Source organism: Solanum verrucosum, unplaced genomic scaffold, assembly GCF_900185275.1.
Source record: "Solanum verrucosum unplaced genomic scaffold, falcon-dt-bn FXZP01000166.1, whole genome shotgun sequence".
NCBI classification, from domain to species: Eukaryota; Viridiplantae; Streptophyta; class Magnoliopsida; order Solanales; family Solanaceae; genus Solanum; species Solanum verrucosum.
In genome coordinates this window covers 698,976-717,867 of record NW_026020139.1, presented here as the reverse complement: position 1 = coordinate 717,867, position 18,892 = coordinate 698,976, and positions in this window count along the sequence as shown.

Here is an 18,892-nt window from a genome sequence, read left to right as displayed (position 1 = left end):
CAATTAATATTTAAATCTACAATTCATTCATAAATCAATGCAATAAAGCCTTTAGAAATCATTTAGAATCAAACCCATGCATAGATTAGAAACTAGGGTTTTAGAGAAAACATTGGAGACTTGAAATAACTTTTGAGATTGGCTCATTGAAAGAAACTAAGTCAAGGATGAAGACCACCATACCTTTTTAAGAAGAATCGCATGAAAATCCCTTGAAAAATCTGAAGATTTGAGCTTGAGAGCTTGAAGTCTTCACCTCCAATGGAGGTTTGTAGAGAGAACTTTTGGAGGGGAGTGGAGGTTTTGATTTTTGGTTTTTAAATTATTAAGTCTAAAATATGTTTTAATACTTTCAAAACCCTTAAAATATCGTAAATAACTAATTAAAACCGTCCCCCAACTTAACTAAAGTAATTAGGAAATTACTAACCTACCCCAACACTTGGCCGCAACTTGAAACCTAATTAGTGGTGACTCACGCCCTACACCTACGGATGGTGAATCGACTAACGGACCGTCCTGTTGGTCCGTGGTCTTGGGTTGGGGCATGGTCTTGGGAGCCTTGACCTACGGAGGCCATCCACGAGGCGTGGATGAACCTATTAGTTGTGAACCCCATCCGTAGGTCACCCTAAATTTCCAGCTTTTTGTGATCTTGGGGTCTTGGGGGTTAGGTTTTAGGGTTCTACTCAAGGACACTTAGGGTGGTCCTTGGGGTGTCATACCTTAACGTTAACCCCTAAACCCCTCAACCATAGTCTGGAACAACATTAAACACCCTCAATCCTCACAACAACTCCAAGACACCCTAGTTAGGCTCTAGTTTTCACTTATTCGTTTTACGGGTCGTTACCTTATCCCACACTTAGAAACATTCGTCCTCGAATGACACTTTAAAATACAATAAGGGATTAACAGCCCATCATGCATGCAATATTATAAACAATGCACACAACTAGGAAGAAACCTCATCTCCACATCAATAGCTCAATGCAATACAAAAAGGTAGGAACTATATCTACAAACACATTATGCAACATAACTTCAAGATTTCTCATTACATTGGAGGATTACCTTATCCAACTCATATCATTCTCATCACAACATCATTAAGCACAATATTCAATTTCTTCATAAACCACATTTAGGCATTCAACAATTAACCTCATGAAGCACATAGACAACTCATACCAAATGCATATTAACATGAGTAACATAAATTATGAAAACTCATTTTCTCATATAAACAAGGATTCAAATAGAAATGCATAACTTAAGGAGACCATGGAAACACATCATCACACATGACTCCAAAACATGAAACAAGCTACAAGGAACTGTTGGTCTCAAGCTTGAATAAGAATAGAAGGAAAGAGATAAGGATATCAAAACTCTCAACAACCTCACTATTCAACATACTACCCCCCACTTAGGATTAAACCCAACTAAGGCTAACATGAAAACAACATAGGAAACTCAATACAAAATTCACAACCTTAAGGAACTATCATCATACCGGTGCTATTTAAACTAGGAAGGTCCTCATTAAGCAACTTTTTTCTCACAAACAACCTTACCAACACCACTCAAATTCTCATATTGAGTCTACCACACTGGGTCTAAACTCCTCAAGCTCACTACACCTCCTAAGGTTTGAACATCCAGAAAACCTAACTGATGAACATTAAGGACACTCAATGACTTTACCATTTAAGCACATTATCTCCCTTTAGGAGTAAGCCTATACAAACTCTTTACAACATCACTTCATTCAATTCTAAGGTCCTACCAAAACATCACTAAACCTTCACACTCGTCACACAATATGATTACAAACCAAGGTGAATTGCACTTATACATTCTTTTAAGGAGTCTACTCACTCAACAAATCAAAAAATTTCTAAAAAACCACATTTCATAAACTCTTTCAACATACCTCAAAACTTATCAAAACTAAGTCGGGCTACCATAGACTAAACATAACCATAAAGTAAACCATTCATACTAAAGACAACATCACAATCTAGCACCTAAATCTAACAAGTCACATAGCCACAATTGACATAACCACTCACATTTTTCTCCCTCGATCCTTGTAGTATTAGCCCTTAGAGTAGTCACATCCTCAAGACCATTGGATAAGGAATAAGAGATAAGCTTTAAGGAGTTAAGCTCTATGGCATGACTTGAAGAATGAAGAAAGAACTGTAAATTCCTAACGTCCTATCTACTCTCGCTCATAGATGTGTCGCGACTCACATCGATGAACAAGACTATACTAGACGTGGATTGTGAGACATTGACACTAAAGACCATTCCCAAAACCTTGGTCTATGATGCCATGTTTATCACGACCCGAGTCTATATCCCGAAAGCAACACGGCGTACTCGACCCCTAAGGGGTCTTATACAAGCCTCATAGCAAATTCATTTCATAAGATACTTAGAAATAGTGCGGAATATAAAACTTTTCTTTTATAAATCCAAGAATCAAAAACATTAAAAGCAAGCGGAAGTCTATCGTCTCACATGGCCATGTAATCAACATACTTGAAACAAAATAGGGTCACGGCCCTTTACAATCAAAATCTTAACAATAGTCTATTACAATGAAAAGAAAGGAACATCTAAACATTTGTCCTCGATCTATGAGGACATACCACTTAGCCTATAGGAACTCAAGTCCAAGATTCACTAGAGGAAACCACTGAATTGACGGAACCTTCAATTGTAGTGAACATAGAAGAAGAATGGGGTTAGCACAATTAAGTACTAAGTATTATAGCCATGCAAAAACATTCTTAAAACAGACATTTGTTTGAAAGTCATGATATATGCCTTTTTGATAAAAACTTCATGTACAAAAGTATATGAGGCATAATATTCAACCACAACCAACATACAAGTGATTTCTCCACATTGGAACATAATCACATATAAACTATTACCTTCACATTGGAGCCTTCACCTCAAGTAACCCTCAAGCTATACTTTGTGCAATGTATCGATAGCGTCCCGAACCACCATCCACACCAAAGTACCACCGTAAGGTAACCAAAAGTGAACTTACCATTCATCCTTTCTATCTTTACACCATTCACAGGCATAAGAGACATAAACATTACATAAGCCATATCAACACATAAAGACCATCACCTAGGGCAACTCTAAGTCATACTTGTGCAATGTTCAAGTAGCATCCCATACTACTACTCACACTAAGTACTCCTTGAACTCACCATAGGCAAGGCACATTCATATTCATTAAGTCATGACAAGGAAGTAACTCATAATATAATCCAAGTATAGCATGCATCTTTTCATTTAAGCATATAAGAGTCAACATTCTTCATTAACTTCATTTCATTAGGAGCATGTTCGTTCAATAGACATTTAGCCAGCATTCTCATAACATCATCATAGGAACACATTCATTGTACTTAACATTAAAAAGGAACAAACCACAACCTCTCTCAAAGCCTAATTGTGCAATGTGTATATAGAGTCCCATAACACCACAGACATTAAGTAGTACATTTTTAAGAAGCCATTGTTCATTAACATTCTTTGTGGGGGTAAGCCTTAACCGACATACACCATGTGAGCAATTCATGGAATCCCGGTGTCACCCTCACCAGATAAAAGGATTGCTACTTGCCTAAGGTAGGACCATTGTTTTATAGCTTAAGTTGATTCACTAGCTAGACCTATGTGGGCACATAGTTATGGGATAGGGAGATTGTAACTAGATACCTGCCTCAACTCACGGATGAGTATACATCTCAAGAGGTTGCTAACTAGATACCCCACCTCAACTCACGGATGAGCATCTACCCCAATTCATATCCACTCGGTGCTTAGCATTATTCCCCACGGAGTACATTACATTCATTATTATGGGATAAGAGATTGTTGCTAGATACCCCACCTCCACTCATGGGTAAGTATCCAACTCAAATCCAACATTCATTAAAATTGTATATATATATTGTTACTAGATACTCCACCTCAACTCCCGGATGAGCATCCATCCCATCCCAACATTCATTCATTGGGAAGCTCATAGATTCAAAGATGAGAATTGCCTTTCACCTAAGAATCCCTCTACTGTGGGAAAGTCCTTTCACAATAAGTCACTATCATTCATTTGAGTACAATTGAGAATAGCCTTTCAATTAACCCATAATCATTAACATCATCATAGAAATTTCATTCATTAGTCATTCATAAGGGTGTGTGTATGTGAGAATAACCTTTCACATATAACCTCATCATTCCTAGGTGTTAATTGAGAAATAACATTCAATCATGACACACTTTCATTCTAAACATGATCATTATTCATTCATTGAAATCCCACACACATACTTTGCTTCATGAACATACATATATCCTTCATATATAGAGGTACAAGGAAGATATCCATAAATTCAACACCACAATATACATAGTAAGTAAACACCTCCACCTTTCAAGTGGATCAAAATATCAAGCACAATTCTACTTCAATTTGTATTTTGATCATAAATTGTCCTTCAAGGCTAAGAACCAACATCAATCCATAAATGCAAGATACTACAATAGATAATGAAATTGACATGATTCAATCACTTAATTCGATATAATCATCCCCAATTCAACATACTTGCATAATCAATTAACTCCCAATCATAAATCACAATTTAAGAAATTCGTGGGAAAACATGGGTTCTAGGTAGTAATCATGTTAATTCATCTTTAAATCTACAATAAATTCATAAATCAATGCAATAAAGCCTTTAGAAATCATTTAGAATCGAACTCATGCATAGATTAAAAACTAGGGTATTAGAGAAAACAGTGGAGACTTGTAATTACTTTTGAGATTGGCTCCTTGAAAGAAACTAAGTTAAGGATGAAGACCACCATACCTTTTTAAGAAGAATCCTACGAAAATCCCTTGAAAAACTTGAAGATTTTACCTTGAGAACTTGAAGTCTTTACCTCCAATGGAGGTTTCTAGAGAGAGAACTTTCGAAGGGGAGGGGAGGTTTTGATTTTGGGTTTTTAAATCATGAAGTCTGAAATATGTTTTAATACTTCAAAACCCCTTAAATGTATAGGAACTCGTAAGCAATTCACAACAACAAAATATTAGGGTAGAGATTCTAGATATTTGCAAGTGCTCAAGCCTCATTGTGTTGTCAGGCCTTTGAAATCTCTAGATCCTAGAAAGAATCATTCAGCTTAGTATTGATTGACAGCATGATCTTCTGCATCATCAATACCCAGCTATTATCGTCCCCTCTTTAGTTTTGTTGCAAAGCCAAACAATAACCAAGCTTCTAAAAACTACAACCAGATGAGTTCCTCTACTTTTGGCTATCATATTCTAGCTAGAATTCAAATAAATCTACTGGATTTTGTCTAACCTTCAACATACTAGGATTGCACTTTCCTGACATGAACCTCAAGACAATAGCTTCCTCAACCTGCAAAAATAACTACGTCAATTAACACATCTATACTGAAATAAACATGATATATTGATTAGGACTCTCTGAAGAACACAGGTAAGAAAAAGAAACAACAATAAAAACCTTAAAATAACGGCAAATGAGTGTGAGTCAGGACCCAATTTCATCAATGGGATGAAAAGAAAAGAAACCAACGTCAGAAGAAACTGTTTCACTCTAGCGTCACTTAAACCCTTCACTCCCATCAGCATAAATTTAATTTCTCAAGTTTAGAGAAATGACTTCCTAAGTAGATTGCCTAAGAACCTAATCCTAATTTGTATATATCATGCTTCCTTTCAATATTGTTCTCCGCGAACAAACTAGACACTGATGCATCATAAACTTGAATACTAATTAGCAAGCCTTAGAGTAGTTTGATGTTACGCATAGTAAAAAAAAGGAAAATCATGACACCAACAAAGAACTTACACCATCATAATGTCGTTAAATGGAAGATGGCAAAATATCTAAGATACTGCACAATAGAAAAATAGCTTCTTCCTGCACACGCTGCAAGAGATGTCGAAACTCTAAAAACAAAGGCAAGCAACCACTTCACATGCAGTAAGCAAAATTAACTTAATACATCCAAGAAAGAACATAGGGATCTGCATAAATTTCCAGTATAATTCACATTAAAGGGCAAAATGCCCAAGAAAAAAATACTGAACTTGCTACAAATTTAAAATTATTAAAAATCTTATCAAAGTTAATTGCAAAAACAATGACCAGTCTCTGTAAATTATGTTCCTTAGTGTGAACAAATGGAAGTAAAGATTTTCCATTGTGATATCCTCCATTACCTTGTCTCCATAAAAAAGAAATTCTCAGGGAAAAAAACAACTGATGTGGGTAATACAACTACGAGCTAGACTCCCAAAAATCAACAAAAATCGTATCAACAACACAAGAATATCAAAGCCCTAAAGATAAAATTTAGAATTTCAAAGATAGAATTTCTTACATGATAAACCCTATTCCAACAAATTCTTTCAATATGATGAAGATTTAAGACATCATCTTCTCAAGTGAAGAATTTTGTTAAATTTTCAACAAGAAATCTTTTAGTGAGGTGTGTTCATCTGTGACGAAAATCTATGACGGAACAACTATTCAACAAGAAGTCTGTGAGAAAATGTGTGTAGGTGTGTTATTCAACAAGAAATATGTGTAGGCGTGTTCTTTAACAGGAAATCCGTATAGGCATGTTCTTCAGCTTTGGAGAGAAAAAGGCGTGAATTTTTTATGATTTAGGGGAAAAGAAAGTTTTTATTTTTTATGAATTATTATTTTTGCCCAATAAAAATTGGAGGGAGAGTTAAAAAATGTTGGAGGGAATATAATATTTTAGTGAAAATTCTAAGGCCACATTTGTAATGTGTTGTTTCTACAATTATAAAAATAGAACACTTTAAAACTGTGGCCCTATGTGTAAATAGTTGTTGCCAATTATATCACACTATAACAACGTTTATAAAGTGTAGCTTATACCATTAAAGAGTACACTTCACAAGTGTTGTCAATATTATCGTAGCTAAACGTTAAAAACTTGGGCTACGCTTTAAAAGGGTCACCAAAAGTATTTTAGGCAACACTTTACAAGCGTTGTCCAGATTTAGTGTGGCCGTAGGCCTAAAATGTTGTAGTGTTTAAAACACACTAAAGGATTAATGACTCAAGACTAGCAACTCATCATGCATGCAACATTATAAACAATGCACAAAACTAGGAGGAAACCTCAACTCCACATCAATAGCTCAATGAAATACAAAAAGGTTGGAACTACATCTACAAACTCATTATGCAACATAACTTCAACATTTCTCATTACATTGGAGGATTACCTTCTCCAACTCATATCATGCTCATCACAACATCATTAAGCATAGTATTCAATTTCTTCATAAAAACACATTTAGGCATTTTCAACAATTAACCCCATGAAGCACATAGACAACTCATACCAAATGCATATTAACATGAGGAACATAAATTATGAAAACTCATTTTCTCATATAAACAAGGATTCAACTTGAACATGCACAACATAAGGAGACCATGGAAACACATAATCACACATGACTCCGAAACATGAAACAAGGTACAACGAACTCTTAGTCTTAAGCTTGATTAAGAATAGAAGGAAAGAGATAAGGATATAAAAACTGGCAACAACCTCACTATTCAACATGCTATCCCTCACTTAGGATTAAACCTAACTAAGGCTAACTTGAAAACAACATAGCAACCTAAATACAAAATTCACAACCTTAAGAAACTATCATCATACCAGTGCTATTTAAACTAGGAAGGTCCTCATTAAGCAACTCTTGCTCACAACCAACCTTACCAACACCACTCAAGGTCTCATATAAGCCTAACACACCGGGTCTAAAATCCTAAAACTCACTACACCTCTTAAGCTGAGAACAACAAGCAAACCTAATTTATGAACATAAAGGACACTCAATGACCTTACCATCTAAGCATACTATCTCCCTCTAGGAGTAAGCCTATACAAACTCCTTACAACATCACTTCTTTCAATTATAAGGTCGGAGCAAAACATCACTAAACCTTCACACTCATCACAAAATATGACTCCAAACCAAGGTCAATTACACATATACATTCTTTTAAGGAGTCTACTCACTCAACACATAAAAATATTCCTAAAACACCAGATTTCATCAACTCTTTCAACATACCTCAAAACTCATCAAAACTAAGTCGGGCTACCATAGACTAAACATAACCATAAAGCAAACCATTCATACTAAAGACAACATCACAATCTAGCACCTCAAATCTAACAAATCGCATAGCCACAATGGACAACATCACTCACCTTTTTCTCCCTCGATCCTTGTAGCATTAGCCTTTAGAGTAGTCACATCTTCAAGACCATCGGATAAGGAATAAGACACAGAACTTATGGAGTTAAGTTCAATGGAACGACTTGAAGAATGAAGAAAGAAATGTAACTTCCTAACGTCCAATAGCCTCTCACTCATAGATGTGTCGTGACTTACACCAATGAACAAGACTCTACTAGACGTGGCTTGTGATACATGGACCCTAAAGACCATTCCCAAAACTTTGTGGTTTGATACCATGTTTGTCACGACCCGAGTCTACACCCCGAAAGCGACACGGCGTACTCGACCCCTAAGGGTCTTATACGAGCCTCATAGCATATTCATTGCATAAGATACATAGAAATAGTGTGGAATTTAAAACATTTCTTTTATAAATCCAAAAATAGTAAATATTAAAAGCAAGCAGAAGTCTATCGTCTCACATGGCCATCTAATTAACATACTTGAAACAAAATAGGGTCACGGACCTTTACAATCGAAATCTTAACAATAGTCTATTACAATGAAAATAAAGGAACATCTAAACACTTGTCCTAGATCTATAAGGACATACCACTTAGCCTTGGGGAACTCAAGTCCAAGCTTCACTAGAGAAAACCACTCAATTCCCGGAACATACATTTGTAGTAAACATAGAAGAAGAATAAGGTCAGCACAACTAAGTACTAAGTGTGATAGCCATGCAAAAATATGCTTAAAACGGACATTTTGTTTGAAAGTCATGATATATGAATTTTTTATAAAACTTCATGATCATAAGCATAAGAGGCATAATATTCAACCACAACTAACATACAAGTCATTTAACCACATTGAAAGATAATCACATATAAACCATTACCTTCACATTGGAGCCTTCACCTCAAGTAACCCGCAGGCTATACTTTGTTCAATGTATGGATAGCGTCCCATACCACCATCCACACCAAAGTACCACCTTAAGGTCACCAAAAGTGAACTTACCATTCAACCTTTCCATCTTTACACCATTCAAATGCATAAGAGACATAAACATTACATAAGCCATATTAACACATAAAGACCATCACCTAGGGCAACTCTAAGTCATACTTGTACAATGTACAAGTAGCATCCTATACTACTACTCACACTAAGTAATCCTTGAAATCACCATACGCAACGCACAATCATATTCAGTAAGTCATGACAAGGAAGTAACTCATAATACAATCCAAGTATAGCATGCATCTTTTCATTTAAGCATATAAGAGTCAACATTCTTCATTAACTTCATTTCATTAGGAGCACCTTCGTTCATTAGACATTTGGCCAACATTTTCATAAAATCATCATAAGAGCACATTCACTGCACTTAACATTAAGAAGGAACACACCACAACCTCTCTCAAAGCCTACTTGTGTAATGCATAGATGGTGTCTCATACCACCACCCACACTAAGAAGTACATTCTTATGAAGCCATAGTTCATTAACATTTTTTTTTAGGTAAGCCTTAACCGACATAGACGATGTGAGCAATTCATAGAATCTCGTGTCACCCTCACCAGATAAAGGGATTCCTACTTGCCTAAGGTAGGACCATTATTTTATTAGTGGATCCACTAGCTAGACCTATGTGGGCACATATTTATGGGATAGGGAGATTTCTACTAGATACCCGCCTCAACTCACGGATGAGCATCCATCTCAAGAGGTAACTACTAGATACCCCACCTTAACTCACAGATGAACATCCACCCTAATTCATATCCACTCGGTGCTTAGCATTATTCCCCACATAGTACATTACATTTATTATTATGGGATAAGATATTGTTGCTAAATACCCCACCTCAAATCATGGATGAGTATCCATCTCAAACCCAACATTCATTAAAATGGGATATAGGGATTGTTACTAGATACTCTGCTTCAACTCCCAAATGAGCATCCATCCCATCCCAACATTCATTCATTTAAAAGCTCATAGATTCAAAGATGAGAATAGCCTTTCACCTAAGAATTCCCTTATTGTGAGAAAGTCCTCTCACAACAAGTCATTATCATTCATTAGAGTACAATTGAGAATAGCCTTTCAATTAACCCATCATCATTAACATCATCATAGAAACTTCATTCGTTAGACATTCATGAGTCTGTGTGTATGTGAGAATAACTTTTCTCATATAGCCTCATCATTCATAGGTGTTTATTGCGAAATAACATTCAATCATGATACACTTTCATTTTATACATGATCATTAATCATTCATTGAAATCACACACACAAAGTTTACTTTATGATCACTCATAGATCCTTCATATATAGAGGTACAAGGAAGATATCCATCAATTCAATACAACAATATACATAGTAAGTAAACAGCTCCACCTTTCAAGTGGATCAATAGATCAAGCATAATTCTACTTCAATATGTAATTTGATCATAACTTTCCCTTCAACACTAAGAACCAATATCAATCCATAAATCCAAGATACGACAATATATAATGAAATTGACATGATTCAATTACATGATTCAATATAAGCATCAACAATCAACATACTTACATAATCAATGATCTCCCAATCACAAATCACAATTTAAGATATTGGGGGGAAAACATGGATTCTAGGAAGAAACCATTTTAGTTCATCTTTAAATCTACAATTCATTCATAAATCAATGTAATAAACCCTTTATAAATCTTTTAGAATCGAACCCATGCATAGATTGAAAACTAGGGTTTTAGAGAAAACATTGGAGACTTAAAATCACTTTTGAGATTGGCTCCTTGAAAGAAACTAAGTCAAGGATGAAGACCACCATATATTTTTAAGAAGAATCCCATGAAAATCCCTTGTAAAATTTGAAGATTTGACCTTGAGAGCTTGAAGTCTTCACCTTCAATGGAGGTTTCTAGAGAGAGAATTTTTGTAGGGAGGGGAGGATTTGATTTTGGGTTTTTAAATATTGAAGTCTAAAATATGTTTTAATACATTAAAAACCCTTAAAATACAATAATTAAATAATTAATACCGTCCCCCAACTTAACTAAATTAATAATGAAATTACTAACCTACCCCAACACTTTGCCGCAACATGACAACAAACCAGTGATGACTCATGCCCTAGACCTACGGACCGTGAGTCCACTAATGGACCGTCCTGTTGGTTCTTGATGTGGGGTTATGGCCTGGTTTTGGGGGTCTTTACCTACGGAGGCCATCCACGGGGGGTGGATGCACCTACTGGTTGTGAACCCCATCTGTAGGTCACCCTAAATTTCTAGCTTTTGGTGATCTTGGGGTCTTGAGGGTTAGGCTTTAGGGTCCTCCTCAAGGAACCATTGGGTGGTCCTTGGTGAGTCGTACCTTGACATTTAAACCCTAACCCCTCAACCATAGCTTGGAACAACATTAAACACCCTCAATCCTCACAACAACTCCAAGACACACTAGTTAGGCTCTAGTTTTCACTTATTCATTTTACGGGTCGTTACACTTACTTGAAAGTCTTATGCTTCTATCTTCTTTAGAATTTTGTATGAGGATTTGAGAGAGGATAATAAGGAATTATAAAAAAAAACAGGATTGTTTAGGGCTTTATAATAGTTAAGAAATTGGTTTTTAAGTTTTTCCTAGTGGAATAAGAAGAAGAAAATTACTTTATTTCGAATTTTCCCACAGCCAAAACGAAGCTGTGCTACATTATTTAGTGAAAAGATCATAACTCCCTACTCCAAACTTGGAATGATGCAAAATTGGTGGTGTTGGAAAGGAGATTGATAGAAATTTAATTTGATAGGTTATGAGTCACGTAAATCTTCGTATTCATATAGATATGGTCATTTCACGTTGGCTAGAGTAAAATCTTTTAAAGAAACTTAACCGATAAGGGACTTTCAACTCAATTTGGTGTTAGAGGATTATTATTACCTTAATAAATCTTCAAATATCCTCCCATACTAAATAATTGACTTTAACACCTATGCACAATTAAGATACATCCAGTAGAACCCAATACACTTGTGAAGAATGGTTCATATCTTATCTTAGTGATTTTTGGTGTATTACACTAACCAACTCAAGAAGTCCATTACTTGGCGAATAAATTCAGAAGTCATAAGGGGAAGGCCTGCACCGCCAACCTAAGTAACCATCTTGATTTCGTCACCCTCCTCAAACTCTACCTCTATGTCCTCCTCAACATGAGCTTGGGGTGGGTAAGCTTCACCGATCTCATCTGAACCGCTGCTTCAACTCCACTTCTCTCCTGGTTGGTGTTTCTCTCCCTCTACATTGTCCCTTTTCTCTTCCCTTTCCCCAGCCTCGCTCACGCACTACTAGTTTCGTAGTTGGAGCTTGTGCTCTCAGTTAATTCCATCTGGTGTCAACAATATGCAAACAAATAAAGACGAAAGTCAAATACCAGTTTGAATCGTCAGATTTCAATTGAAATTAGAGTATAGCATAAAAGATGAAAAAAAGGAATTTTTTCTATTGTTCTATAGCATCAAGAATAAAAGTGCATACTTGTTTTTATAGTTCCACAAGAATATATTAAACCCGTTTTGGATACGACAAGATCAATGAACCTAGGGCTCTGATACCAACTTTATCTAAACTCAACCCATCGTAAGAGGCACCTACGCTAAACTCCCGGTGGGATAGCAAACTATCTACTAACATTCCATCAACTAAACAACAATAAGGAAGTAGTTTTCAACAATTTAAAACAAGTTTCATAAATAAAACCATTATCACCAAATAATGTGGAAGTGACCTCTAGAAACTTAAAGCTTTGTATCTAAACATTAATTTATAGTCTAGAATATGGGAATGCGGCCCCAAAACAAGGAGTCTATGTCTGAATGATGGACTAGAAAATAAAGATAAATTTATGGCACCTTGGAAGAAGTATGTCACCCTTGGATTGAAAGAGCATCGAAGGCAGAACAGAGGTCATGTAGCAGCCACCAAAATATGCTTTCTTCTCAATATACAAAGAGCAAGTGTAGTATCTTTACACCAAATTACAATAAATTGGTAGGATCATCGGTCATCTCCCAATGTACGAAATAGAAACAAGAAACAAAAATGTAAAATATTACCTTTAGCTTCAAGAGTGGTGGAAAACCATTAAGATTAGACATGGGTTCGTTCCTTAGCTCTCAAATTCAAAAATTGTAGAATAAAATATTTTTCAAATTTATTTATGACTTTAAATGGCGTCTGGCTCGCCACAACAATCATCACCCCGCTGTAGCATCCCCGCCCTAGCGACAGAAACCACTGTCAAAGCAGCTTGCATGAAACATTCAGCTATTTTAATAATTCCAATACCCCCATTTCAAAACACACCTTCAACCAACGACACTCAAAAGATACCTTTCACGTTAAGTTCAATTTTGAAAGTTCTACTTGCCCGAATTCAATTTTATAAAGTCATACGGGTTCCTTAACGACTTATCTATCTACTCATGTAATCAACATCATAATTAAATCACCTGATTGTTACCATATTTACCTACACCTTAATGACTCTGATTTCGTCCAAATCTCGACTAGGTTGGGAAATTTAAGTTATTACGAAAAAGTTTTGACTCAAATTTTTCCCCGTTGGCTTTTCTATAACGATGGAACCCGGTCATTATAGTAGATACCAATTTACCCATCACTCGTCCCCGAGTGAAAGATCAGGAAAAATAAGCTAAAGAAGGAATGGAGTAGTACCTAAATCGACCAACAATTGGGGATACTTGTCTCGCATTTCCCTTTCGGTCTCCCAAGTAGCTTCCTCAACTGGATGATGCTGATACGCTAAAATTACACCTCCCTAAAGAAGCATAAGCGATCGTTATCAAGTAAAGAACCCAACTTGTAGGTTGGGGTCGATCCCACGAGGAAAATGGTTTAGACTTAACTTTAACCAACAATTATATTTGTTTAGTCAAATTACTTCCGGAAGCAAGTAATTAAATAAGGGGGTTTGTGGAACAAATTGTAAGAATTCAGTAAGTAATCAGTAAACAAAAGTCAATTTCGGTTGTTATCAAGATGAGAGAATTAACTAGGGTATACGTGTTCCCCACAAACTAGGGTACCTGCTTGGTCCGGCAAGTAGCAACAAGGCGAGTTCTAATATTGCGAACCGTTAAAAAGACTTTTAAACGAAAGAATTATCAATACATGCAAAACACTACTCAAGAATTGCTTATTTACTATTCATACTTTGTTAATCGCTCATGGTTCCCACAACCCTAGTTGTGGAGTTTAGTTACTCATAATCATATGAACACAATTCATTATTTTAGATAAAAGAATTATGAACTTACGTAAAAGGAATAATAAACCCAAATATTCAACTTGAATTGCAACACCAAAATCTTCAAAACGAACTTAGGAAATTAAGAATTGCCAAAGGTGCAAGTTAATCTCCCAAGTCAAGAACTAGAATAAAAGTAATAAAATCCAACCCCCAAAAATGAGGTTTACATGCCCTATTTATAGAAAATAAGTCCTAAATTAAAAGGGAATCAAAATAAGGAAAGTTTGTTCAGGCACGCGTCTCCATTCCACGAGACTGACTCATGGACCGTCAATGGATCTACGGTCTGTGAGTCCCTTTCGTCAGCCAAGACTTAGAAAACATTTCAACTTCCCAAAAACCAACTTTTCTGAAGCAAACGACGGAACTCCAGTACGGACCATAGATCGATCTACTGTCCGTCAATCCCTCTCCGTAGCTCCATACTTAGAATCTTCAAACATCAAGTACTGGAACCCTCGCAATATCATTCTACGGATCAACAGTACGGTCCGTAGATTAATCTACGAACTGTCAATGACCACCGTGGTTCCACACTTGGTCAGATTTCCCTGAGTTGATTTCCATGCCTTGCCTGCTGATATACGGTCACCATCTACGGAGCGTTAATAGACCTACGGTCCATAGATCACCTTTGTAGATGCCTTGTTCTACATTTCTTTCAATTGTCTCTTTACTTCCGCGCCTAAACATCTTTCCTGCAAAACATGATAAGAAAACATAAAAACCAATACAAAAAGGCCCTAGACATACACAACTCTCAAGTGAAATGTATTAAAAATACTGTAAACTCACGATATATCAACACCCTCAACTTAAAATCGTTTGTCCTCAAGCGACATACTAAGACTCTAAATGACACTTGTATAGAAGCAAGCAATTTCAAGCCCAAGCAATCACATGGCACTCTATCCCAACTCTCTTTTCTGGTGCAAAGTCTGTTCTTTTAGACTCGACAAGCTAATTCATGCGGGTCAAAGTATGACAAAGATCGACCAACAAACACACAACATACATTGTTTCACTATCACCAAGGTACCAACTTTCCGACAATGTAACAAGTGTCCTTACTTCAAACGAAATACAAGGATTCATTCAACACTCACACTCAGAAGTAACTTCAAGTACAGTGAATGCTCAATACCATAGGCTTGCCGTTATTTTCACTGCTTAGACTCTCTAGACTAGATTCTAGGATCATTATAGGACTTTCTTGGCTTGTAACGTAGGTTCAGGGTCAGGTGTGGTACATATGGGTACTTCTTAGTGACTTACTGCCCTCCTTGACATTAAAATAGGCTTTCAACCCCTTTTTGCCCTAGTTTTGACATCCTACCTTTTTACCTTGTTTCCCTTGATTTTCTTCAACCAAGGAGGTGACTTTAGACGTTGTAGCTCTTTATTTTTCACTTTCATCTTTTTCTTGCATTTTATTCTTTTCTTTAGATTTCAACAAGTCACATCCTTTCCTCTTTTTTTCTTTTCTCTTTTTCAACATCAAACTCTTTTCATACCTATTTTTCTTTCAGTTTCCTCTTTCATAGCCACCCTCAACTTATGGGTTTTCCATTGGTTGAGGTACACAATACCCGATGTTAGATTAGGGACAAAGTTGAGGTTACCTTTCACATTAGTCACCCTCAACTTAGGCTTTTGGCCTAAGTCGAGGTGCACATGTCCAAGGAGGGACTGGGGCCAACATAATAGATTATGGGAAGGTGAGTTAGGGGTTTAGAAAGAAATGGTCTAATTTAGGCTCAAAGCATTTGGATAAAAGGAAGCATTTATTTCATTTGGTAGGACTCGTCTTATATGCAATTTTTGGACTTATCAGAACAAGGGCCTATGATCACTTCCTAGCCTCTAGAGTAGATTGTCTTAACAGGACTAACTGGGCAAATTCTAGATTAGCATAAAAACTGTTTGAACAATCAACTATTTTCACACACTCTTGGCACATAGCTTCATTATCAGATTATTAGATTACCCAGTTCAAGTTTTAGCTTAAGTTATGCCATCAAGTTGATTCATTATCATGTCATACTCAGAGTCAACACATTCAACATATGTTAGCCTACAAATTCTAGCACATAATAATTGGACGGGTATCATTATTCATAAGCCATCATGCTTCTACACATACGATCCTAACACATGTTGGTTCAACAAAAATTAAACAGTCTCTTGGGGAAAAAGAACACAGGCAAGAAAACCCCAAGAGAGGATTATAAGTTGGGTTACTCAGATTTCACCTTATCACTCACAATCCATTTACCCCACCCCAACAAAAAATGGTGCAATTGTCCCCATTGCACAGAAAAACAATAAACAGTAACGGTTTTGGGTGAAGCAAACTTGAGGCGCATAATGCCAATGAACCATCAACAAGCGGGTGGGTCTGGTTTCCCGGAGCCTGCTAAATCAACAGTCGGGTAACCCTCAGTAGTGCCCGCATCAACAAGGACAACACCATCAGTAGTGCTATCTGCGACTCTAACTGCACCATCAGTGGTGCTCAGATCAATCGCCACAGAAGGCAAAACCTCAGACACAGGCATAAAACTCGACGCCCCCAACAACCATCTCACAGGCGCTCTGCTGCCTAAGCTGCTCATCTATTATAGAGGCTTTTTGTGCCTTCTTCTCCTGCTTGCGCTGCCTTTTGCTAGCCTTTTCCTCCTCTGTGAGCTCAGTTTTGTGACTAGATCGGTGCCTCTTACTGTGGGCACGTGCAGGCTCGGGCTGCGCATTCGCATCATCTCCACTGAATACTGCACCCAGAACTGTATCATCGCCTAACACAGAGGGTGCAGCCTGTGGCTCAACAGCTGGTGTAGATAGGATAGTGTCAACATCAGCCCGGAAACTAGCTAGCTCAGTCCGAAAAGAGGAGATATCAATAGTAGGATCTGGGCTCTCTAGGACTCTCAACTCAAAGGCATCGAGCCGCTTATGAACTGCTTGGACCTTTTGATCTATTTTTGCCTCCATCCTTGATTCTACTCTCTCTTGGGACTCAGAAATCAACTTCCGCATCCAGGGCTTAATATGGTGCAGCAAGGTGGCCATTTGGGCCTCTAACTTCTGGACTCAGGCCAGTGCTATAACACTGGCTCCCAAAGGTGGGGTGGCTCTATATGAGCTGGGGGCCTAACTAATGGCCAGAGAAGAGGAGGTAGGGGCATAATAAATATGGGATGGAGGGGAAGGTTCATCACCAAGTATGGAAATTTATAACATTTTTCCAATACAATCAAAGTCTCATAAAACGAAGTGGAAGTCTTTAACATTGTCTCAAACTATCTAATACATGGAAGTCTTAGGGACACAGCCCATACAATAGTTATAACATAAAAAGAAAGCCATAAAAAGGAAAGGGTGATCAAGTCATTGATGCTATGAGGACTCACCAAATCTTTGCTCTTTGCTCTACTATGAACCTAGCCACGAGGATGGAAGTCAATATCATCGGATCCTACATTTGATAAGAATGTAGGCAAAGTTATGTGTTAGTACAAACAAGTACTAAATATGATGGCTAGCATAATCATCAACATAAGCATAATAAGGCATTAGTTAACATAAGACATATACCATAATCATAAGAGACAACAGCATGAGTCATAAGTATAAGAGAAATCATCATAAGACCCAGGGTACAAGCATGAAAAATAACAACATAGTCATAGGCATAATCAATGCATCTAATTCAACATAACATAAGATAAACACTTCATAAGTAACTTGAAGGCAAGCTTGTGCAATGCATGGATAAGACCCCATAATCCCACCCATGCTAAGCAAGTCACTTTAAGTCCTCATTCATATTCATCATTCTTTTGATCTCATCCTTAGCTTATTTCTCATAGACAAAGGAACATTCACCTTTAGTCACACATGTATTGGAAGGGCCTTTCAAACTACAATCCAAATTAGGAATACATCATACAAGTAAACCTCATATCAAAACATACTTACAATACTTCCTTGAAGTAATCTTGTTTCATCATATACATGTTTCTTAGATTAAGTATTGTCCCTCATATTAACACTAGGCATGAAAGAGTAACTCTATACTAGTCCATAGCATAACATCACTCATAAATGGTTACTATTTACCGATTCAAGGCTATCAAGGAAAAGCACCTTACTTATGCTAGACCAAGCTATCATGGAAAGAACTCTATCATGCAAGTCCAAGCTAATCAAGGAAGGGTACTAT